Genomic DNA, 25,902 nt, shown 5'->3' with positions numbered 1-25,902 from the left:
GGGTTCTTAAAGGTACAAAATTGGTAACAAATACATAAAAGCAAATTAAAAATATAGAGTAGAGTTTGGAATTTCAAAAATGCGATGTTAATTAAAAGAAGAAGGAAAAGAAAGAGAGAAAAAACGAACAAAGAAAAACAAACAAGGTCGCAAAAATTATAAAGAAATTACAGGTACAAAATTGATAACTAATACCAAAAAGCAAAAGTTAAAAATCTAGAGTAGAGTTTGGAATTTCAAAAATACAATGTTAAAAAAAAGAAGAAGAAAAATAAAGAGAGAAAACAAAGAAACCAGCAAAAACAATGTCGCAAAAATTATAAGGAAAATACAGGTACAAAATTGATATCAAATACCAAAAAGCATAAATTAAAAATCTTGAATAGAGTTTGGAATTGCAGATATACGATGTTATACAAAAGAAGAAGAGAAAGAAATAGAGGAAAAAAAAGTCACAGAAATTATGAAAAAAACTATAGGTACAAAATTGATAACATATACCAAAATGCTAAAATTAAAAATCTAGAGTAGAGTTTGGAATTTCAAAAATACAATGTTAAAGAAAAGAAGAAAAAGAAAAAAACAAAACAAAACAAAATACAGTCAAAAAATTATAAAATATATATATGAAGTTTGCTGAAGAAGAAAAAAAAATAGGGTCTTTTTTTTTTTTGCAAAGTAATAGTTATAAAAGTGAAAATTAAAGGACAATAGAGGACTTAAAATTTAAAAAAAAAAGAAAAAAAGAAAGAAAGATTGATCTTAAAAATAGTAAAAATATATCTAGGTCTTTCTCTGGTTTTGTTGTGAGTATTGTGGGTTCAGTTCATTTTTGGCTAGTTCCTTGGTCTGACTTATATTTCTCAAGATCCTATGTAGTCCGTAGTAACCACAGGGTTTTAATCTATGGCCTGTAGCTTCCAAGGCATTTCCCTCTGTTATAGCTTCTTCTGTTTGCTGGTCTCTTCAGTGTCTGGTTCCCGCCCTGACACAAAGGGGACGGTGGAAGACACTATTTTTTTTTTTTTTATTATATTTAGGCTCACTTGTTCAGCCGCGCTGTGGGGAGGGAGGGAGGGATGCTGCAAACAGATAACATTGGCATGTGCTCGCAGTGCCTCAGCCACACTGGGTCTGCCCCCGCTCCTGGCGCGTGTAGCCTCCCTGCCCACACTGCTCAGGCTCTAGGTTGTTCTGCCGGGAACAATCAGAGGCCGGCCCTGGGCTGAGCTCCCAGGTCCAAGCCGCTCAGGTTCAGGCACTCGGGTAGTCCTCAGAGGCGCAGACTCGGTTGGGCCTGCGTTTTGTGCTCTTCCCAGATCCGAGCAGCTCAGGTGATGTGTTTGGCGGGTGCCAATGCTGCGACGTATCGCCTGCCCGCCACTCGGTTATCTGGGTGTAAAACCGGTGCACCTTCTCAGGCAGATGTTGACCGTCCAGACCCCCAAGAAGTTTTAGTTAGCAAAGAAGCCTGCTTACAGTTTTATAGATAGTGTCTCTCTTGGGCTGCGATTGCCCCCTTACGGCTCTGGCTGCCTGTCACCAGAGGGGGAAGATCTGCAACCGGCTATCTCTGTTCAGTCCTTTGTTCTGTGCGCGGGCCTGGCGGTGTCTTAGGTTAGGGCTGGCTTTTCGCGTGGTAGGTATCCCACAGTCTGGTTTGCTAGCCCAAATTATTTCGCTCAGATAGCGCTCAGGACATTCGGGCCGATTCTTACTCTAAGGGACACAGCCCGCGCCGCGCTTCCCTGCCCAGCCCCCGCTTGCTAATGCCGTGTGCAGGTGTCTGCGCTGCTTCTCCGCTGGGAGAGTTACCTTAGGGCTCACAATCTGCGATTTTTAATTTTTTATTTATTTTTTTTTCTCCCTTTTATGTTGCCCTCTGTGCTTCCAAAGCTCGGCACAGATTCGGCAGTGAGAAGATTTCCTGGTGTTTGGAAACTTCTCTCTTTTTTAAGACTCCCTTCCCAAGACGGAACTCCGTCCCTCCCTCTTTTGTCTCTTTTTTTGTCTTTTATATTTTTTCCTACATCCTTTCGAAGAGTTGGGTTCCTTTTCTGGGTGCCTGATGTCCTCCGCCGGCATTCAGAAGTTGTTTTGTGGAATTTACTCGACGTTTAAATGCTCTTTTGATGAATTTGTGGGGGAGAAAGTGTTCTCCCCGTCCTACTCCTCCGCCATCTTGGCTCCTCCCCTATATTAATACTTTAATCAAAAGTCTCTTTCCTGACTTCTCTGTCTGTCCAGTGGTTAGGACTCCATGCTTTCACTAGAAGGGGAACCGGTTCAATCCCTGGTCAGGGAACGACGATCCCACAAACTGATTGGTGCCCCCAACCCAAAATCATTATCTGTGTGTCGTGATCCTGTTAGTCATCTGCACCAGGATTGGGCCACCTCCACTGCCCTGCCATTGGGAACACACTACTCCCACAAATTTCTTAAGATAACAGTGGCCTAATTGATATTTGGTCTGATCCCTCCAAACATTATTTTAATCTTTAGGAGTGCTAACTGTGGGTTTTACTTGTATCAGCTTTTTCTGCCTCCTGAGCACCTTTAGCTGACAGCATAGGTGAGTGATGCAACAAAGCCTGTTATGACGTAAGTGGCCAGGAGGTGATTTCTGCCTGCGTCACTCAGGGGAAGTATGACATTCACCATCCCCATATGAAGCCCTCTTCCCATTTGGGTTCTGGCAATCTAGACCCTAATGTCACTCCACATCCAAAACAATGGCAGTAATACCACACCACTACTCCTTGCCGCTGAGATCAATTGTTAAGCAGGGCTATTCACCTTCAGTGCAGACTCCTGATCCAGTCGAGACCTCTACTCTCTGGCTAATGTTGACCTGAGGGTCTCTTCTCTCAGCTCTTGGAACCCCACATTCCTCCCCACTCAGGTGCCCACCTCTTTGCTTCCTTACCTCCCTTCCCATCAGAAAATTCACACAGACACAAATATCATCTTTTCACCATTTGATGTGTATTTTACTTGCAGCCATCAGTTTACTATGTTAGTGTGAGAGTCAGTCGTTACCTGGTTGGCCATTCCTAAGAAAGCAGACCTCTGGAGAACAATTCTAATCTGTCTGACCTTTTCTATTCAGTTACTCGCTGTCCAGCTTGTACTTCTTGAGGGTCTCTCTTTCTGGGGTGGCTGAGCTTACCTTCTCTTTTGATTCTGCCTCCTTCTTTGACTCTGCCTCATATTGTGGAACCCTTTTCGGCTTTGATTAGTTTCTAAAGAGCACAGGAACAGAAAAAACCTTTTGGTTTTCTTTTTATCTTCACAGTCTTCGACTGAGTGTCATATAATCGGATTTTCATTCTCAAGGTTCCTTTTAGAGGTCTTCTGACCCTCATGGTCATAATCCGTTCCTTGAAAGTCAAGAGAAGCGTATTAGAATTGAGGAAAGGGTATAACATCTGAGTTGGAAGGGAGATTTCATGAAAAGGGATGTGGGCTGATGAGGGCTTTTGGGGCAGGCAAGGACCATGTAGAGGTCTTGGGCAACAAAGTCAATGGAGAATGTGGGGACCATGGATGGAATCATCTTACTTTCACACTGCCTCTGTATCTCTGTGGACAAAGGGTCTTCTTTCGTCCTTTCACCGTTGAAGCACACCGCATTGGAACTCTTCTTGGCTGCCGTGGCTTCCTTGTTACCTTATGATGATAGCATGACATGGTCTAACACAGAATCTCTGCCTCTGACCTCCCTATATATACCTTCTCAGGACAATGAGGAGCCACACCCTTCAATCTGGTCAGCTAGGCACTCCCCCAGCCAATGCTGGCTTTGGGTTCTTAGACATCACAATGTACCACTGTGCACATCAACATGGATTAGTGCATGCTGAGGGAGGCCAAGATACAACTTTCTCACCCCTGACACCTCTGTGTGTCTGATTCTGTGGAGTGGTGATTCAGGGGCATGGTGTTTCTTCTCATGACTCTCAGACTTTCCTTCAGTGCCCTTTATTCTTTGACTTATATGTCCCCCTTCAACACTCCTGCCTCCTCCATCCTTGTATGAACCTCTACCAAACACTTTTCCCTCCAAATCTGTTCCTCAGAGTTGTCTAGTTATTACGTCTTTAGACCACCCTCTTCCTAATGGGGGTTCCTGAGGGGCTTAAGGAACTTAAGAGCAAGCACTTAACATGGAAAAAGGTAATTCAGAACAGATTGGGTGTTTTTGCTACTCCAATGAGCTATAGAGACCCCAAGACTTGGTGAATCCTCAGTCTGTCACCCCAAGGTCTATACACCGTCTCCATAAAATTACACATCAGAGCCAAGAAAGTCATAAATGTCTCCTCCACTAATATTGTGGGGGACACTTCAACTCTCATATTGAGTAGGGAAACTCAAATTGCCCCATCTACCACAAATACATTCCCGATTAAAAAAATAAATAAATAAAAAATGTAAGGTACACAAAGGCAAGAGTCAGATGACCAATGCACCACTGTCTCTTGACTGAATCACTTGCCCAGTGGTCCCTCATTGACAGTTGTCATCAGGTAGGGCCCAATGTGGAGCTGACCAATAGCTGAGCAGGAGAAGTACCAGTAGGTATCTCACTGATAGTGCGTTGCTTATTGGCAGTGCCGAGCGATGAACTGTCCAATTGCTGGGCACGACCTGTTGCTTAGAAACAGGATGTGGAGTAATCCATCAAAGCAATGGCTCCCTGCTAATGGCTGTGCTCATGCTACTCTGTTCCATAAGGATACGTTGGGCCCAGTGTGCTTTAATCTTTTTGACTGACTCCTTTCCCACCGCAGATTTTGATTTCACATGCTTGTTTACCTTATATACATTATTCTTTTCATTGCATTCCCAGGCATACCAGTCAGCAGTGCTTATCTATATGCCCCTCCAACAGCTGCCACATGATTGAATGTGCCACATATATTATAACTAATATTTCAAAGCCAACAAGAATATCAAAGTCAGCCCACCTTGAGAACTACTTTGACAAACCTTAACCTCACGGTGATTCTTATTCTATTCACAATGTAACAGAGCAGAGTGAGCACAGCCCTATGCCATTAGCCATTGATGTGCTTCATTTCAACCCACCCTGTTCCTAGGCAACAGGTGTAGCTCAGCCTTGCTTGGTTCCTCAGATGACCCCATTCACAAGAAGCCAAATGTCAATGAGTGACCATTCATTGACCTGCTCAGCTATTGATCAGCACCACATTGTGCTCTGCCCCCAGTTACTGTGAAGAAGGGAGTATTGGGGAAGTGATTAAGTAAAGGTGGTGTGGTGGTCATCAGCTGGAAAGTGAAAGAAGAGGCAGATTCAGGCATTCCTTTGGAAAGCCTGGAGATCACGCAGCATTGGGCCAGTGAGTGAGCTGAGGAGCCAGGGAATAGACTGGGGACGGCATTCTGTAGTGCTCCAGAGCCCTCACTAAGGCCCTCCATTAGCCTTGGCCTAGGCCTTGAGGAGCGGTGAACCTCTCCCCCATCCCTGTCTCTGCAACCTACTAGCAGTGGCCATCTTTCTGGGCCTCAGATTCTGAGTTCTGGTCTCCTCACTTGGACAGCCTGAGGAGACAGGACCTATTGGGTTCAGTGCCTGGCTCCATCAAGGATGTGAGCTGGGCAGAATGCGGGAAACTTGCCCTGAAGGAGCTGCCAAATGAGATCTGTTTCTGCTTATCCAGGATGGGACATTTCAAGGTGAAAGTTGTGCCTTGTGACTTTTCCCTCTCTTGAGAGGGCAAGAATGACAGAAAATAGCATTCATCTGATAGAGATAGATAGGAACATTATTACCTGACCATGACCTAACTTTAAGCACAAAGGATGTGACACCAAGAAATCTGTAACAACTTACCACAACTCTCTCTGACATTTGCTTTTAAATGTACTTAACTGAAAACGTTCAGTAACTTTGAGTTCTTAGGGCAAGAGCCACCCACATCATTGTATGAATCTGTAATAAACCTTTCCCTGTTCCGAACTCTAACATTTAGTTTTGATGTTCCTCATTTTGCCCCAAGCACATGGAATTTCAATTTTGATGACAACCATACTGTCGAAGGGCTGACGTGAAAAGAAGAGAAGCAAAAAGCACAGGAGAAAAGGAAAGATATAAGCATCAGAATGCACAGGTCCATAGAATAGCAAGAAGAGATAGGAAAGCCTTCCTCAGTGATCAATGCAAAAAAATAGAGGAAAAGAATGGAATGGAGAAAATTAGACACCTCTTCAAGAAAATTCGAGATAGCAAGGGAACATTTCATGCAAAGATGGGCTCGTTAAAGGACAGAAATGGTATGGACCTAACAGAAGCAGAAGTTATTAACAAGAGGTGAGAAGAATACCCAGAATAACTGTACAAAAAAAATATTCATGACCCAGATAATCATGATGGTGTGATCACACATCTAGGGCCAGATATCCTGGAATGTGGAGTCAAGTGGGCCTTAGAAAGCATCACTACGAATAAAGCTAGGGGAGGTGATGGAATTACAGTTCAGCTATTTCAAATCCTGAAAGATGATGCAGTGAAAGTGTTGCACTCAATATACCAGCTAATTTGGAAAACTCAGCAGTGGCCACAGGACTGGAATAGTTCAGTTTTTACTTCAGTCCCTAAGAAAGGAAATGCAAAAGAATGCTCAAACTACTGCACAATTGCATTCATCTCACATGCCAGTAAAGAAATTCTAAAAATTCTCCAAAGCAGGCTTCAGCAATATGTGAATCATGAACCTCCAAATATTCAAGCTGGTTATAGAAAAGGCAGAGGAATCAGAGATCAAACTGCCAACATCCGCTGGATCATGAAAAAAGCAAGAGAGTTCCATAAAAATATCTATTTCTGCTTTATTGACTATGCCAAAGCCTTAGAATGTTTGGATCACATTAAACTGTGGAAAATTCTAAAAGAGATGGGAATACCAGACCACCTGATCTGCCTCTTGAGAAACCTCTATGCAGGTCAGGAAGCAACAGTTAGAACTGGACATGGAACAACAGACTGGTTCCAAGTAGGGAAAAGAGTACATCAAGGCTGTATATTGTCACTCTGCTTATGTAATTTATATGTAGAGTGCATCATGAGAAACGCTGGACTGGAGGAAGCACAAGCTGGAATCAAGATTGCCGGGAGAAATATTGATAAGCTCAGATATGCAGATGAGACCACTGTTACGGCAGAAAGTGAAAAAGAACTAAAGAGCCTCATGGTGAAAGTCAAAGAAGAGAGTGAAAAGTTAGCTTAAAGCTCAACATTCAGAAAGCGAAGATCATGGCTTCTGGTCCCATCACTTCATGGGAAGTATATAGGGAAACAGTGGCTGAGTTTATTTTTCTGGGCTCCAAAATCACTGCGGTTGGTGACTGCAGCCATATAATTAAAGGGAGCTTACTCCTTGGAAGTAGAGTTATGACTAACCTAGACAGCATATTAAAAAGCAGAGACTCTGTGGGAGAGGGTGGGGTGATTTGGGAGAATGGCATTGAAACATGCATAATATCATATATGAAATGAATTGCTAGTCCAGGTTTAATGAATGATACAAGATGCTTGGGGCTGGTGCACTGGGATGACCTAGAGGGATGGTACGGAGAGGGAGGTGGGAGGTGGGTACAGGATGGGGAACACATGTACACCTGTGGTAGGTTCATGTTGATGGTTAGATGGCATCATCAACTCAATGGACATGGGTTTGGGTGGACTCCACGAGTTGGTGATGGACAGGGAGGCCTGGTGTGCTGCGGTTCATGGTGTCCCAAAGAATCAGACACGACTGACAAACTGAACTGACTTCCTGTCAGTCTTTCAGTGGAGGCCAGTCCTTCTGTCTTCGCATTTGTCTCTGCCTCTACGAATATAAGTGTATCAATTATCTATTATGGTCTTGAAGGGGTGATCTTGTGAGGGAGCATCACTGTACAGTCTGTACCATAGTCAGTGCGGGGTGGGGGTGGGGGTGGGTCTGGATTTGATGGACCACAAGTCAGTCACACCTTTCCTTAAGGTGTGCCAGCACCTATGGCTGGGAAGTCAGTGGTACCAGGTCTGAAGCCAGATGTGAGGCAGAGACTTCCTTTTCCTCAGTGGCTTTTACTATCCTATTGGGAGCAGGGTGGGATCCCAAGTTTCTGGAGAAGAAGCCCTGAATGTCAGGCCAGATCTGGCTCTGTTCCCTCAAGTATGTATGCTCCCCTCTCCCAGCACTGCCACCCTTGCCACAGAGGGCCAAGTGGAGCATGTTCTGGTTAGAAAAATAACAAAAGGAGCAAATCTCTAGGCTGGCTGCTTACAGAGATCGAGGCAACCTCCAACGTGCCATCTGTGCCATCACCATCAGTAGCGTCTCCTGCCCTGCTTAAACATACTTTCTGGTCTGAGACCTCTTGCTCGCTCACAGCTGATCACTTCCTCTAGCTTCTGCTATCCCTGCCCTGTGGAAGAGGGGTGCTGTTGGGCAGGTGAGGCCCTCATGGGCTCTGGGCACATACTGGGTCATCTGCTGTGGCAGTCTGGACTCCCTCAGAGATCAGGACTTCTCCTGATACGCTGCATATGTAAGTGCCCTCCACGAGCATGACCCCGGCTCTTCAACCCACATGCCACCCTGGGCCAAATGCACTTCTGTTTCCCACATCCGAGCTGTCTGACTGGTCGTTGCAGCCCCTGCTCGAGGGCAGATCGGCCACACGGAGTAAGCAGGGCATGTGTAAGTGTGGGCAGTTGGGAAAACAGACATCCACATATGGGGTCTCATTCGTCTTCCTCATTGAGGCTTGCGAGGAAGCCCCTGAGCACATGCTCCTGGAGGGGGAAGTCCGGGCTTCCCACAGACGTCCTGTTAGTCCACATAGCCCTGCAACCATCTAAGGTTGTTTCTCTTCCCTGTGTCAGACCACAGGACTTGTGTCCAATATATGGCTCGAATCACTCACACCCAGGGCACATTTCCAACCGTGTAATCTCCCTTATATTCTGAGTCCTCTCCCATGGCCACACTTCAGGACTTGAATCATCCTTTTCCCTTCATACCCTGTTCCCTGTGGAACTTTCATTGAGAGTATGTTTGGGAATCTTTCTGCATTTTCCAATTAGTTTTTTGAGCTAATTGATCTACATATTGATGAATTCTTTTTATTTTTTTTTTTCATTCGCATATATTTGATTTACCATGTTGTGTTTCAGGTGTCCAGCAAAGGGATTCAGCTTTACATATACATGTATTTGGGCTTCCCACTTGGCTCAGTTGTTAAAGAATCACCCTGCAATGAAGGAGATTTGGGTTCAATCCCTGAGTTGGGAAGATATGCTCAGAGGGACATGACGAGCCTCTCTAGTATTCTTGCCTGGAGAATCTCACGGACAGAGGAGCCTAGCAGGCTACAATCCATAGGGTCACAAAGAGTAAGGCCCATCTGAATCAACTGAGCTTGCACAGGCACACATTCATATAACTATTCCTTTACAAATTCTTTTTCCATTTATGTTGTTACAGAATTTCTAGCAGAGTTGCCTGTGGTTTTGTAGTAGGTCCTTGTTGGTTATCTATTTTATATATAGTGGTGTCTATATATATGTTAATCCCCAACTCCCAATTCATCCCCTCACCGTAACTTGCCATTTTGTAACCATCAGCTTGGCTTCTATGTAGATGTGTTTTTGATGTTCTTCGGGGGAGGCAGTTTAATATGTTGAAGTTGTCCTACTTTACTTTTGTTGCTTTTGGTGCCTATGCTTCGGTGTCACATAATATCACTTCTAAGACCAATGTTTACAACTTCTCCAGGATGTTTTCTTCTCGTTGATTTATAGTTTCAGATCTTGCATTTAAATCTTTAATGAACTCTGAGTTTAGTTTTTTATGTGGTATTAGGTAAGGGTCCTATTTCACTCTTTTGCATTCAGATTTCTAGTTACACACGGCAGGTAATTGAAGAGATGGTGAGGGGAAACTTAATCATGTTCATCTCAAGGCAGTAATGAGTGACAAGCCTGTAGGAAAGGCACTGGAGTAAGGGACTTGGCCAGGAGCATGTAAAGTTTGGGGAATCCCACTTGATTCCCGCTGATACATGGATGTGATCCTGGGCAGATGAGTTCTGACCCTAGGCACATAGACTTGCTCTTGACCTCTGCCAATCAAGAGAAGCCTCTGGGCCAGCAGGATTGTGCACTCATCATGAGTCCATGGGCACTGCTTTGGCTTTTGCATTTGGTGTCATGTAAATGGGTGGTCTTAATACAAAGACATAGAGTTTTACTTGACTACTGATAAAATAAGCTTCTCATTTAAGTTCTTTTGACTTCTGATCCACTCTCTAGTTTATGGGTTTTACTATATTTTCAAACAGATTCTTGGACATACTTGGCAGAAGAGAGTGATTCTCTCCCTTACAGTCTTAGATAATCCAACTTCTGATAATATTTGATATTACCACCCTTTTGATTTCTAATCCATTTACCTCTCTGGCATGCATTTCTGATAAGATACATACTCCAAAACCTATCCTACAAACTGCATGTAAAGAACTGCAAGTGATTAGAGAACATGAAAATATTAATACACAAGAGAATGATTAAGAACATTTCCTTGGGAGGTGACCATTAAGCTGGCCTCAGATTGTTGCTATTTTCTGAGTCACAGAAGATAGGATTGACACAGGCATAGAGGAAAGTAGAAGGTCTTTGTGAAATCATTGTATCAATCAATAGAGGTTGTTATGGCCACAGCTAGAGGGGTCAGTTGGAATCTATTCATAGCAAACTTGTATAATTGGAAGTATAAAGAGTTTCTACTCCTCTTTCTGAGTGGTAATGAGCAAACCCCCCACCCCCATACAACACAGCGTGTGCAATAGGACTTGTCATGGTCGAATCACAATATACTGTCCATTTCCAGGAGAGCTACAGGCGTCTGATATTGATTTATTGTTGTTGATCTAAATGGATATACCCTTTCTCAACTCATGACTTAGTGTTTGTTTTCCTCTTTTAACCCTAAGAGTCTTTGGATCCTTTTTAAACTCTATGCATCCTCAGTTCTTTCTGCAAGGTGGCAGTATATCCACAGATATTAAAATATATACCAGCGTGACTTTAGGGAAACAAGGCCCTCTAAACTCCACTTTTGGCCCACCTCAGGACTTTGCTGATAGCTCACTTGGGAAAGATTCTGCCTGCAAAGCTGTAGACATCAGTTCAATTCCTGGGCAGGGAAGCTTTGGTGGAGAAGGGATAAACTACCCACTCTAGCATTCTTTGGCTCCCTTGTGGCTCAGCTGGTAAAGAATCTACCTTCAATGTGGGATGCCTGGGCTTGATCCCTGTTTTGGGAAGATCCCCTGGAGTAAGGAAAGGCTACCCACTCTAGTATTCTGGCCTGGAGAATTCCATGGACTGTATAGTCCATGGTTCACCAAACTTCGGAGAAGACTGAAGAACTTTCACTTTCAGCTCTTCAGGCCTAGTAATCTTTTACCTTCCCCTAACAGTAAGTATTTCAGTCAGTCCTGCAACAGGGCATTAAAGTGTGATAGTGTTAAATGGTGATAATATATACAGAACTGGAATCACAGCACCCACCTATCAGGGCTCTCTGTCCATGTCATCCTGGTAGCTGCTTACCGGACTAATTTTCAAAGGCAGGGTTGATAGTTCTCCCACTTCCTTTGAAAGGACAAGAAACCCAGGTTCTCCTTCAATCTTAATGATTTTAAATCACATTCAGTGACTGACTTTGAATCATCCACTGTTTCTCTCAGGAGTTAAAGTGCCAGAAATATTTAACTAGTAGCTGCAGTCCAATTAAAAGATACCATATCATTGACTTAAAATCTGATCTCAGCTCTTTTGATGCTGATGGTGAAACACTGTTTTAATTGTTTCTAAAATGTTTTCTGAAAACACCCGTGATTCCTTTGGTAGAGACTCTGCCTTATATATCTCTGTATTTGATTGACTACTTCTTGAAACTCTTCAAAACATCAAAATTAAAGTTAACACCAAATTAAATATTCCATACTCTTCTTTTTAAACCACGAAAACTGTAGAACTTGGACTAAGAAAACAGTTTATGGGGAAAGGATGTTTTACGACTGTAGTTATTTAGAAATACTATGGGATGGTGAAAAATATAAGACCAGCTTTTACACAGTCTAATATTAATACTTTTTTTTTCTTTTTTCATTTTATTTTTAAACTTTACATAATTGTATTAGTTGTGCCAAATATCAAAATGAATCCACTACAGATATACATGTGTTCCCCATCCTGAACCCTCCTCCCTCCTCCCTCCCCATACCATCCCTCTGGGTCGTCCCAGTGCACTAGCCCCAAGTATCAAAAGTCTCTGTCCTGACTTCTCTGGCTGTCCAGTGGTTAGGACTCCATGCTTTCACTAGAAGGGGAACTGGTTCAATCCCTGGTCAGGGAACTAAGATCCCACAAACTGCATGGTGCCCCTCACCCAAAAACATTATCTGTGTGTCATGATCGTTTTAGTCATCTGCACCAGGATTAGGCCACCTCCACTACCCTGCCCTTGGGAACACAATGCTCCCACAAATTTCTTAGGATAACAGTGGCCTAATTGATATTTGGTCTGAACTCCAAACATTACTTTGATCTTTGGGTGCTAATGGTGGGTTTTAGTTGTATCAGCATTTTGTGCCTCCTGAGCACCTTTAGCTGACAGCATAGGTGAGTGATGCAACAAAGCCCGTTATGACGTAAATGGCCAGGAGGTGATTTCTGCCTGCCTCACTCAGGGGAAGTATGAAATTCACCATCCCCATGTGAAGCCCTCTTCCCATCTGGGTTCTGGCAATCTAGACCCTAATGTCACTCCACACCCCAAACAATGGCAGTCACACCGCACCATTACTCCTTGTCGCTGAGATCAATTGTTAAGCAGGGTTATTCACCTTCAGTGCAGACTTCTGACCCAGTCGAGACCTCTACTCTCTGGCTAACTGGGGACCTGAGGGTCTGTTCCCTCAGCCCTTAGGACCCTTCATCCCTCCCTACTCAGGTGCCCACCTCTTTGTTTTCTTCCCTCCCTTCCCATCAGAAAATTCACACACACACAAATATCATCTTTTCACCATTTAATGTGTATTTTATTTGCAGCCATCAGTTTACTATGTTAGTGTGAGAGTAAGTCTTTTGCTGATTGGCCATTTCTAAGAAAGCAGACCTCTGGAGACACAATTCTAAACTGACTGACCTTTTCTATTCAGTTACTGGTTGCCCAGCTTGTCCTTGTCCAGGGTCTCTCATTCTGGGGTGGCTGAGCTTACCTTCTCTTTTGATTCTGCCTCCTTCTTTGACTCTGCCTCATATTTTGGTACTCTTTTCAGCTTAGATTCAGTTTCTTACGTGCACAGGAACAGAAAAAAGTTTAGTTTTCTTGTTTCCTTCACCTTCTTCGACTGAGTGGCATATGATCGGATTTTCTTTCTCAAGGTTCCTTTTAGAGGTCTTCTGACCCTCATGGTCATATTCCATGCCTTGAAAGACAAGAGAAGGGTATTAGTTTTGAGGAAAGGGTATAACATCTGAGTTGGAAGGGAGATTTCATGAAAAGGGATGTGGGCTGATGAGGGCTTTTGTGGCAGGCAAGGGCAGTGTAGAGGTCTTGGGCAGCAAAGTCAATGGAGAACGTGGGGAGCATAGATGGAATCATCTTACCTTCACACTGCCCCTGTATCTCTGTGTAAAAAGGGTCTTCATTCGTCCTTTCATCCTTGAAGCACACCGCATTGGAACTCTTCTTGGCTGCCGTGGCTTCCTGGTTACCTTATGATGATAGCATGAAATGGCCTAACCCAGAATCTCTGCCTCTGACCTCCCTACATATACCTTCTCAGGACAATCAGGAGCCACACCCTTCAATCTGATTGGTCAGCTAAGCACTCCTTCAGCCAATGGTGGCTTTGTGGTCTTAGACATCACAGTGTACCCGTGTGCCCATCAACATGGGTTAGTGGGTGCTGAGGGAGGCCATGATACAACCTTCTCACCCCTGACACCTCTGTGTGTCTGATTCTGGGATGTGGTGATTCAGAGGCATGGTGTTTCTTCTCATGACCCTCAGACTTTCCTTCAGTGCCCTTTATTCTTTGACTTATATGTCCCCCTTCAACACTCCTGCCTCCTCCATCCCTGTATGAACCTCTACCAAACACTTTTCCCTCCAAATCTGTTCCTCAGAGTCGTCTAGTCCTTTCTTCTTTAGACCACCCTCTTCCTAGTGGGGGTTCTTGAGGGGCTTAAGGAAATTAAGAGCAAACATGTAACATAGAAAAAGGTAATTAAGAACAGGTTGGATGTTTTTGCTACTTCAATGAGCTTTATTTACCCCAAGACTTGGTGAATCCTCAGTCTGTTGCCCCAAGGTCTATACACTGTCTCCATAAAATTACACATCAGAGCCAAGAAAGTCATAAATGTCTCCTCCACTAATATTGTTGGGGACACTTCAACTCTCATATTGAGTAGGGAAACTCAACTTGCCCCATCTACCAGAAATACATTCCCAATTAAAAAAAAAAAAAAGTAAGGTGTCCAAAGGCAAGAGTCAGATGATCAATGCACCACTGTCTCTTGACTGAATCACTTCCGTAGTGGTCACCCATTGACATTTATCATCAGGTAGGGCCCAATGTGGAGCTGACCAATAGCTGAGCAGGAGAAGTACCAGTAGATATCTCACTGATAGTTGGTTGTGTATTGGCAAGGCCGAACGATGCACTGTCCAATTGCTGGGCAAGACCTGTTGCTTAGTAACAGGATGCGAAATAATAGGGCAAAGCAATGACTACCTGCTAATGACTGTGCTCATGCTGCTCTGTTCCATAAGGATACGTTGGGTCCAGTGTGCTTTAATCTTTTTGACTGACTCCTTTCCCACCTCAGATTTTTATTTCACATGCTTGTTTAACTTTTGTACATCATTCTTTTCATTGTATTCCCAGGCATGCCAGTCAGCAGTGCTTATCTATATGCCCCTCCAACAGCTGCCACATGATTGCATGTGCCGCATATATTATAGCTAATATTTCAAAGCCAACAAGAATGTCAAAGCCAGCCCAGCTTGAGAACTACTTTGACAAACCTTAACCTCACAGTGATTCTTATTCTATTCACAATGTAGCAGAGCAGAGTGAGCACAGCCCTATGCAGTTAGCCATTGATGTGCTTCATTTCAACCCACCCTGTTTCTAGGCAACAGGTGTAGCTCAGCCTTGCTTGGTGCCTCAGATGGCCCCATTCACAAGCCATCAACTGTCAATGCGAGACCATTCATTGTCCTGCTCAGGTATTGATCAACACCACAGTGGGTTATGTCCCCCAGTTACTGTCAAGAAGGGAGAATTAGGGAAGTGATTAAGGAAGGGTGGTGTGTTGTTCATCTCCTGGAAAGTAAGAGAAGAGGCAGATTTAGGTATTCTTTAGGGGGGCCTGGAGATCACCCAGCCTTGGGCCAGTGGGTGAGCTGGAGGTCCCAGGGAATAGACTGGGGACGACATCCTGTAGTGCTCCAGAGCCCTCACTAAGGCCCTCCAGTAGCCTTGGCCCAGGCCTTGAGGACTGGTGAACGTCTCCCCCATCCCTATCTCTGCAACCTCCTAGCAGTGGCAATCTTTCTGGGCTTCAGTCTCTGAGAACTGGTCTCCTCATGTGGACAGCCTGAGGAGACAGGACATATTAGGTTGGGTGCCTGGCTCCATCAAGGATGAGAGCCTGGCAGAATGTGGGAACCTTGCCCTGAAGGACATGCCAAATGAGATCTGCTTCTGCTTATCCAGGATGGGACATTTCAAGGTGAAAGTTGTGCCTTGAGACTTTGCCCTCTCTTGAGAGGGCAAGAATGACAGAAAATAACATTCATCTGGTAGACGTATATAGGAACATTGTTTCCTGACCATGACCTAACTTTAAGCACAAAGGATGTGTCAACAAGAAGTCTGTAACAACTTACCACAACTCTCTCTAACATTTGCTTTTAAATGTACCTAACAGAAAGACGTTCAGTAACTTTGAGTTCTTAGGGCAAGAACCATCCACATCCTTGTATGAATCTGTAATAAACCTTTCCCTGTTCCAAACTCTAACATTTCGTTTTGATGGGCCTCATTCTGCATCAAGCACATGGATTTGCAATTTTGATAACAACCATACTGTCAAAGGGCTAACCTGACCTCTCTTAAACAACAGCAGAGACGGGCCAAGTGCTCATAGTCATCCATAACATACCCAGTGACTAGGCTTGGCTAAACTTTAGCCATGCTTCTCTCCTCTGAACTTCATGTTTCCCTGACGCTTGAGCAAGCGCTAAGAGTCAGACATTTCTGACTCCTCTAACAGCTCATTCTAAGAATCAGCTCACTATAAAAGAAACAATTTCTGTCAAACTGCTCCATCATGCTGTCTGTTCATCCATCCCCACCTCTTTCCCCATCACACACATACACACACACACACACACATAAACTTACACACACACACATAGTTGCTGAGCACCCTCATTATGTTCCATGATAATGAAAATATCTTTTTCTGTTGCATTTTGAGACACGTTAAGAAGTTGTGTTCAAACCATTCTTCCTATTTTAGTCAGTTCATTTCATTTGTTCAGTTGTGTCCGATTGTGTGCAACCCCATGGACTGCAGCACACCACGATTCCTTGTCCGTCATCAACTCCCAGACCTTGCTGAAACTAAAATCCATCGAATCCCCACTGCCATCCAACCATCTCATCCTCTCTCATATCATTCTCCTTGGCTTTCATTCCTTCCTAGCATCAGGATCTTTTCAAATGAGACAGTTCTTTGCATTGGGTGGACAAAGTACTGGAGTTGCAGCTTCAGTGTCAGTCCTACTAGTGAATAATCAGGACTCATACCACACGTCCATGGAGTGGTGGCTGCATGGGCATAGGATGGACTAGGGGAGCCTCTGCATGTTCAAGGTCAGGAATGGTGGCAGTGAGAAGATATACCTTGTCTAAGGTAAGGAGCAGTGGCTGCGCTTTGCTGGAGCAGCCGTGAAGAGATACCCCATGTCCAAGGTAAGAGAAACCCACGTAAGATGGTAGGTGTTGCAAGACGTCATCAGAGGGCAGACACACTGAAACCATAATCAGAGAAATCTAGTCATTCTAATAACACTAGAACCACAGACTTGTCTAACTCAATGAAACTAAGCCAGGCCCTGTGGGGCCTCCCAAGTTGGCAGGTTATGGTGGAGAAGTCTGACAGAATGTCGTCCCCTGGAGAAGGGAAGGGCAATCCACTTCAGTATTCTTGCCTTGACATCCGCTTGAACAGTATGAAAAGGCAAAATGATAGGATACTGAAAGAGGAACTCTCCAGGTCAGTAGGTGCCCCATATGCTACTGGAGATCGGTGAAGAAATAACTCCAGAAAGAATGAAGGGATTGAGCCAAAGCAAAAACAGTACTCAGTTGTGGATGTGACTGGTGACAGAAGAAAGGTCCAATGCTATAAATGTCAATATAACATAGGAACCTGGAATGTTAAGTCCATGAATCAAGGCAAATTGGAAGTGGTCAAACAGGAGATGGCAAGAGTGAACATCAACATTCTAAGAATCAGTGAACTAAAATGGAATGGAATGGGTGAATTTAACTCAGATGACCATTATATCTACTACGGTGGGCAGGCATCCCTCAGAAGAAATGGAGTAGCCATCATGGTCAACAAAAGAGTCCAAAATGCTGTAGCTGGATGCAATCTCAAAAACTATAGAATGATCTCTGTTCGTTTCCAAGGCAAACCATTCAATATCACAGTAATCCAAGTATATGCCCCAACAATCAATGAAGAAGAAGCTGAAGTTGAACGGTTCTATGAGGACTGAAAAGACCTTTTAGAACTAACACCCAAAAAAGATGCCCTTTGCATTATAGTGGACTGGAATGCAAAAGTAGGAAGTCAAGAAACACATGGAGTAACAGGAAAATTTGGCCCTTTAGTATGGAATGAAGCAGGGCAAAGGCTAACAGAGTTTTGCAAAGAGAACACACTTGTCATAGCAAACACCCTCTTCCAACAACACAAGAAAAGACTCTACCCATGGACATCACCAGATGGTCAACACTGAAATCAGATGGATCATATCGTTTGCAGCCAAACATGGAGAAGCTCTGTACAGTCAGCAAAACAAGACTGGGAGCTGACTGTGGCTCAGATCATAAGCTCCTTATTGCCAAATTCAGATGTAAATTTTTTTTTTTTCATTGACAATGAACTTTTATTCAGATGAGAGCAGATTAGATCATGAGCAGCCAGGGAAATGACTGTAGACAGTCCCCAACTTATGATGGTTCAACTTAGATGACTTTTTTACTTTCTTTTTTTTTATTTTTTAAATTTTATTATTTTTTATTTATTTATTTTATAATTTTATTTTATTTTTAAACTTTATAATATTGTATTAGTTTTGCCAAATATCAAAATGAATCCACCACAGGTATACATGTGTTCCCCATCCTGAACCCTCCTCCCTCCTCCCTCCCCATTCCATCCCTCTGGGTCGTCCCAGTGCACCAGCCCCAAGCATCCAGTATCATGCATCGAACCTGGACTGGCACTCGTTTCATACATGATATTTTATATGTTTCAATGCCATTCTCCCAAATCTTCCCACCCTCTCCCTCTCTCACAGAGTCCATAAGACTGTTCTATACATCAGTGTCTCTTTTGCTGTCTCGTACACAGGGTTATTGTTACCATCTTTCTAAATTCCATATATATGCGTTAGTATACTGTATTGGTGTTTTTCTTTCTGGCTTACTTCACTCTGTATAATAGGCTCCAGTTTCATCCACCTTATTAGAACTGATTCAAATGTATTCTTTTTAATGGCTGAATAATACTCAATTGTGTATATGTACCACAGCTTTCTTATCCATTCATCTGCTGATGGACATCTAGGTGGCTTCCATGTCCTGGCTATTATAAACAGTGCTGCGATGAACATTGGGGTACACGTGTCTCTTTCCCTTCTGGTTTCCTCAGTGTGTATGCCCAGCAGTGGGATTGCTGGGTCATAAGGCAGTTCTATTTCCAATTTTTAAGGAATCTCCACACTGTTCTCCATAGTGGCTGTACTAGTTTGCATTCCCACCAACAGTGTAAGAGGGTTCCCTTTTCTCCACACCCTCTCCAGCATTTATTACTTGTAGACTTTTGGATCGCAGCCATTCTGACTGGCGTGAAATGGTACCTCATAGTGGTTTTGATTTGCATTTCTCTGATAATGAGTGATGTTGAGCATCTTTTCATGTGTTTGTTAGCCATCTGTATGTCTTCTTTGGAGAACTGTCTATTTAGTTCTTTGGCCCATTTTTTGATTGGGTCATTTATTTTTCTGGAGTTGAGCTGTAGGAGTTGCTTGTATATTCTCGAGATTAGTTGTTTGTCAGTTGCTTCATTTGCTATTATCTTCTCCCATTCTGAAGGCTGCCTTTTCACCTTGCTAATAGTTTCCTTTGATGTGCAGAAGCTTTTAAGGTTACTTAGGTCCCATTTGTTTATTTTTGCTTTTGTTTCCAATATTCTGGGAGGTGGTTCATAGAGGATCCTGATCTGATGTATGTCAGAGAGTGTTTTGCCTATGTTCTCCTCTAGGAGTTTTATAGTTTCTGGTCTTACGTTTAGATCTTTAATCCATTTTGAGTTTATTTTTGTGTATGGTGTTAGAAAGTGTTCTAGTTTCATTCTTTTACAAGTGGTTGACCAGTTTTCCCAGCACCACTTGTTAAAGAGATTGTCTTTAATCCATTTTATAGTCTTGCCTCCTTTCTCAAAGATAAGGTGTCCATATGTGCGTGGATTTATCTCTGGGCTTTCTATTTTGTTCCATTGATCTATATTTCTGTCTTTGTGCCAGTACCATACTGTCTTGATATCTGTGGCTTTGTAGTAGAGCCTGAAGTCAGGTAGGTTGATTCCTCCAGTTCCATTCTTCTTTCTCAGGATCGCTTTGGCTATTTGAGATTTTTTGTATTTCCATACAAATTGTGAAATTATTTGTTCTAGCTTTGTGAAGAATGCTGTTGGTAGCTTGATAGGGATTGCATTGAATCTATAGATTGCTTTGGGTAGTATACTGATTTTCACTATATTGATTCTTGCAATCCATGAACATGGTATATTTCTCCATCTGTTAGTGTCCTCTTTGATTTCTTTCACCAGTGTTTTATAGTTTTCTATATATAGGTCTTTAGTTTCTTTAGGTAGATATCTTCCTAAGTATTTTATTCTTTCCGTTGCAATGGTGAATGGAATTGTTTCCTTAATTTCTCTTTCTGTTTTCTCATTATTAGTGTATAGGAATGCAAGTGATTTCTGTATGTTGATTTTATATCCTGAAACTTTACTCTAGTCATTGATTAGTTCTAGTAATTTTCTGGTGGAGTCTTTAGGGTTTTCTATGTAGAGGATCATGTCATCTGCAAACAGTGAGAGTTTTACTTCTTCTTTTCCAATTTGGATTCCTTTTATTTCTTTTTCTGCTCTGATTGCTGTGGCCAAAACTTCCAAAACTATGTTGAATAGTAATGGTGAAAGTGGGCACCCTTGTCTTGTTCCTGACTTGAGAAGAAATGCTTTCAATTGTTCACCATTGAGGATAATGTTTGCTGTGGGTTTGTCATATATAGCTTTTATTATGTTGAGGTATGTTTCTTCTATTCCTGCTTTCTGGCGAGTTTTTATCATAAATGGATGTTGAATTTTTTCAAAGGCTTTCTCTGCATCTATTGAGATAATCATATGGTTTTTATTTTTCAGTTTGTTCATGTGGTGTATTACGTTGATTGATTTGTGGATATTGAAGAATCCTTGCATCCCTGGGATAAAGCCCACTTGGTCCTGGTGTATGATCTTTTTAATGTGTTGTTGGATTCTGATTGCTAGAATTTTGTTAAGGATTTTTGCATCTATGTTCATCAGTGATATTGGCCTGTAGTTTTCTTCTTTTGTGTGATCTTTGCCAGGTTTTGGTATTAGGGTGATGGTGGCCTCATAGAATGAGTTTGGAAGTTTACCTTCCTCTGCAATTTTCTGGAAGAGTTTGAGCAGGATAGGTGTTAGCTCTTCTCTAAATTTTTGGTAGAATTCAGCTGTGAAGCCGTCTGGACCTGGGCTTTTGTTTGCTGGAAGATTGTTGATTACAGTTTCAATTTCCGTGCTTGTGATGGGTCTGTTAAGATTTTCTATTTCTTCCCGGTCCAGTTTTGGAAAGTTTTACTTTTCTAAGAATTTGTCCATTTCTTCCACGTTGTCCATTTTATTGGCATATAATTGTTGATAGTACTCTCTTATGATCCTTTGTATTTCTGTGTTGTCTGTTGTGATCTCTCCATTTTCATTTCTACTTTTATTGATTTGATTTTTCTCCCTTTGTTTCTTGATGAGTCTGGCTAATGGTTTGTCAATTTGATTTATCCTTTCAAAAAACCAGCTTTTGGTTTTGTTGATTTTTGCTATGATCTCTTTTGTTTCTTTTGCATGTATTTCTGCTCTAAGTTTTAAGATTTCTTTCCTTCTACTAACCCTGGGGTTCTTCATTTCTTCCTTTTCTAGTTGCTTTAGGTGTAGAGTTAGGTTATTTATTTGACTTTTTTCTTGTTTCTTGAGGTGTGCCTGTATTGCTATGAACATTCCCCTTAGGACTGCTTTTACCGTGTCCCACAGGTTTTGGGTTGTTGTGTTTTCATTTTCATTCGTTTCTATGCAAATTTTGATTTCTTCTGTGATTTGTTAATTATTCAGCAGCGTGTTGTTCAGCCTCCATATGTTGGAATTTTTAGTAGTTTTTCTCTTGTAATTGAGATCTAATCTTACTGCATTGTGGTCAGAAAAGATGCTTGGAATGATTTCTATTTTTTTGAATTTACCAAGGCTAGCTTTATGGCCCAGGATGTGATCTATCCTGGAGAAGGTTCCATGTGCGCTTGAGAAGAAGGTGAAATTCATTGTTTTGGGATGAAATGTCCTATAGATATCAATTAGGTCTAACTGGTCTATTGTATCATTTAAAGTTTGTGTTTCCTTGTTAATTTTCTGTTTAGTTGATCTATCCATAGGTGTGAGTGGGGTATTAAAGTCTCCCACTATTATTGTGTTATTGTTAATTTCTCCTTTCGTACTTGTTAGCATTTGTCTTACATACTGCAGTGCTCCCGTGTTGGGTGCATATATATTTATAATTGTTCTATCTTCTTCCTGGATTGATCCTTTGATCACTATGTAGTGACCATCTTTGTCTCTTTTCACAGTCTTTGTTTTAAAGTCTATTTTATCTGATATGAATATTGCTACTCCTGCTTTCTTTTGGTCCCTATTTGCATGGAAAATCTTTTTCGAGCCCTTCACTTTCAGTCTGTATGTGTCCTCTGTTTTGAGGTTGGTCTCTTGTAGACAACATATGTATGGGTCTTGTTTTTGTATCCATTCAGGCAGTTTTGTCTTTTGGTTGGGGCATTCAACCCATTTACGTTTAAGGTAATTACTGATAAGTATGATCCTGTTGCCATTTACTTTATTGTTTTGTGTTCGAATTTATACACCGTTTTTGTGTTTCCTGTCTAGAGAATATCCTTTAGTATTTGTTGGAGAGCTGGTTTGGTGGTGCAGAATTCTCTCAGCTTTTGCTTGTCTGAAAAGCTTTTGATTTCTCCTTCATATTTGAATGAGATCCTTGCTGGGTACAATAATCTGGGCTGTAGGTTATTTTCTTTCATCATTTTAAGTATGTCTTGCCATTCCCTCCTGGCTTGAAGAGTTTCTTTTGAAAGATCAGCTGTTATCCTTATGGGTATTCCCTTGTGTGTTATTTGTTGTTTTTCCCTTGCTGTCTTTAATATTTGTTCTTTGTGTTTGATCTTTGTTAATTTGATTAATATGTGTCTTGGGGTTTTTCACCTTGGGTTTCTCCTGTTTGGGACTCTCTGGGTTTCTTGGACTTGGGTGGTTATTTCCTTCCCCATTTTAGGGAAGTTTTCAACCATTATCTCCTCAAGTATTTTCTCATGGTCTTTCTTTTTGTCTTCTTCTTCTGGGACCCCTATGATTCGAATGTTGTAGCGTTTAATATTGTCCTGGAGGTCTCTGAAATTGTTCTCATTTCTTTTAATTAGTTTTTCTTTTATCCTCTCTGATTCATTTATTTCTACCATTCTATCTTCTAATTCACCAATGCTATCTTCTGCCTCTGTTATTCTACTATTTGTTGCCTCCAGAGTGTTTTTAATTTCATTTATTGCATTTTCATTATATATTGGCTCTCTTTTATTTCTTCTAGGTCCTTGTTAAACCTTTCTTGCATCTTCTCAATCCTTGCCTCCAGGCTATTTATCTGTGATTCCATTTTAATTTCAAGATTTTGGATCAATTTCACTATCATTATTCCGAATTCTTTATCAGGTAGGTTCCCTATCTCTTCCTCTTTTGTTTTGTTTGGTGGGCATTTATCCTGTTCCTTTATCTGCTGGGTAGTCGTCTGTCTCTTCATCTTGTTTAAATTGCTGAGTTTGGGGTGTCCTTTCTGTATTCTGGCAGTTTGTGGAGTTCTCTTTATTGTGGCGTTTCCTCACTGTGTGTGGGTTTGTACAGGTGGCTTGTCAAGGTTTCCTGGTTAGGGAAGCTTGTGTCGATGTTCTGGTGGATGGAGCTGTATTTCTTCTCTCTGGAGTGTAATGAAATGTCCAGTAATGAGTTATGAGATGTCTATGGTTCTGGGGTGACTTTGGGCAGCCTGTATCTTGAAGCTCAGGGCTGTGTTCCTTTGTTGCTGGAGAATTTGCTTGGTATGTCTTTCCCTGGAACTTGTTGGCCCTTGTGTGGTGTTTGGTTTCAGTGTTGGTATGGAGGCATTGATGAGCTCCTGTCAATTAATGTTCCTTGGAGTCAGGAGTTCCCTGGAGTCAGGGTTTGGACTTAAGCCTCCTACTTCCAGTTATCAGTCTTATTTTTACAGTAGTTTCAAAACTTCTCCTTCTATACAGCACCATTCATAAAACATCTACGTTAAAGATGAAAAGTTTCTCTACTGTGAGGGTCACTCAGAGAGGTTCACAGCATTACATGAAGAAGAGAAGTGGGAGGAGGGACTTAGAGGTGACCCAAATGAGATGAGGTGGAATCAATAGTGGAGAGAGTGGGCTAGCCAGTGGGCTAGCCAGTAGTCACTTCCTTATGTGCACTCCACAACTGGACCGCTCAGAGATGTTCATGGAGTTATACAGAGAAGAGAAGGAGGAGGCAGGATACAGAGGTTGCCAGAAGGATAAAAAGGGGAAATGAAAAGGAGGGAGACAGGTCCAGCCAGTAATCAGTTCCCTAAGTGTTCTTCACCATCTGGAACGCACAGAAATTCACAGAGTTGGGTAGAGTAGAGAGGGGTTAGGGAGGAGATACAGGCGACCTGATGGAGAAAACGGAGAGTCCAAAGGGAGAGAGAGCAGTCAAGCCAGTAATCTCGTTCCCTAGTGAAAAATGTGTCCTGAGGATTGGGTTTTTTAAAGGTACAAAATTGGTAACAAATACATAAAAGCAAAAATTAAAAATCTAGAGTAGAGTTTGGAATTTCAAAAATGTGATGTTAATGAAAAGAAGAAGGAAAAGAAAGAGAAAAAAACGAAAAAAGAAAAACAAACAAGGTTGCAAAAATTATAAAGAAACTACAGGTACAAAATTGATAACTAATATCAAAAAGCAAAAATTAAAAATCTAGAGTAGAGTTTGGAATTTCAAAAATACAATGTTAAAAAAAAGAAGAAGAAGAAGAAAAATAAAGAGAGAAAACAAACAAACCAACAAAAACAATGTTGCAAAAATTATAAAGAAAATACAGGTACAAAATTGATATCAAATACCAAAAAGCATAAATTAAAAATCTTGAGTTGAGTTTGGAATTGCAGATATATGATGTTATATAAAAGAAGAAGAGAAAGAAACAGAGGGAAAAAAAAAAGAAAAAAAGTCACAGAAATTATAAAAAAAAACTATAGGTACAAAATTGATAACATATACCAAAAGGCTAAAATTAAAAATCTAGAGTGGAGTTTGGAATTTCAAAAATACGATGTTAAAGAAAAGAAGAAGGAAAAGAAAGAGAGAAAAAACGAACAAAGAAAAACAAACAAGGTCGCAAAAATTATAAAGAAACTACAGGTACAAAATTGATAACTAATATCAAAAAGCAAAAGTTAAAAATCTAGAGTAGAGTTTGGAATTTCAAAAATACAATGTTAAAAAAAAGAAGAAAAATAAAGAGAGAAAACAAACAAACCAACAAAAACAATGTCGCAAAAATTATAAAGAAAATACAGGTACAAAATTGATATCAAATTCCAAAAATCATATATTAAAAATCTTGAGTAGAGCTTGGAATTGCAGATATACGATGTTATACAAAAGAAGAAGAGAAAGAAATAGAGGGAAAAAAAAAGTCACAGAAATTATGAAAAAAACTATAGGTACAAAATTGATAGCATATACCAAAAGGCTAAAATTAAAAATCTAGAGTAGAGTTTGGAATTTCAAAAATACAATGTTAAAGAAAAGAAGAAACAAAACAAAACACGGTCAAAAAATTATAAAATATATATATGAAGTTTGCTGAAGAAGAAAAAAAAAATAGGGTCTTTTTTTTTTTTGCAAAGTAATAGTTATAAACGTGAAAATTAAAGGACAATAGAGGACTTAAATTTTTTTTTTAATAATTAAAAAAAAGAAAAAGAAAGAAAGATTGATCGTATAAATAGTAAAAATATATCTAGGTCTTTCTCTGGTTTTGTTGTGAGTATTGTGGGTTCAGTTCATTTTTGGCTAGTTCCTTGGTCTGACTTATATTTCTCAAGATC

General features: G+C 41.4%; 1 long non-coding RNA gene across 1 annotated transcript; it reads right to left on the bottom strand.

Moving 5' to 3' along the window:
- Positions 1-13,095: 13,095 nt before the first annotated feature.
- Positions 13,096-13,854, bottom strand: LOC123331907. The gene is made up of 2 exons (XR_006548716.2): positions 13,694-13,854; positions 13,096-13,512 (listed from the first exon to the last, which is right to left on the bottom strand). It is a non-coding gene; the product is annotated as an uncharacterized LOC123331907 (long non-coding RNA).
- Between the last annotated feature and the right edge of the window lie 12,048 nt (positions 13,855-25,902).

This window comes from Bubalus bubalis, chromosome X (genome assembly GCF_019923935.1).
Source record: "Bubalus bubalis isolate 160015118507 breed Murrah chromosome X, NDDB_SH_1, whole genome shotgun sequence".
NCBI classification, from domain to species: Eukaryota; Metazoa; Chordata; class Mammalia; order Artiodactyla; family Bovidae; genus Bubalus; species Bubalus bubalis.
This window is presented reverse-complemented; position numbering and strand designations above follow the sequence as displayed.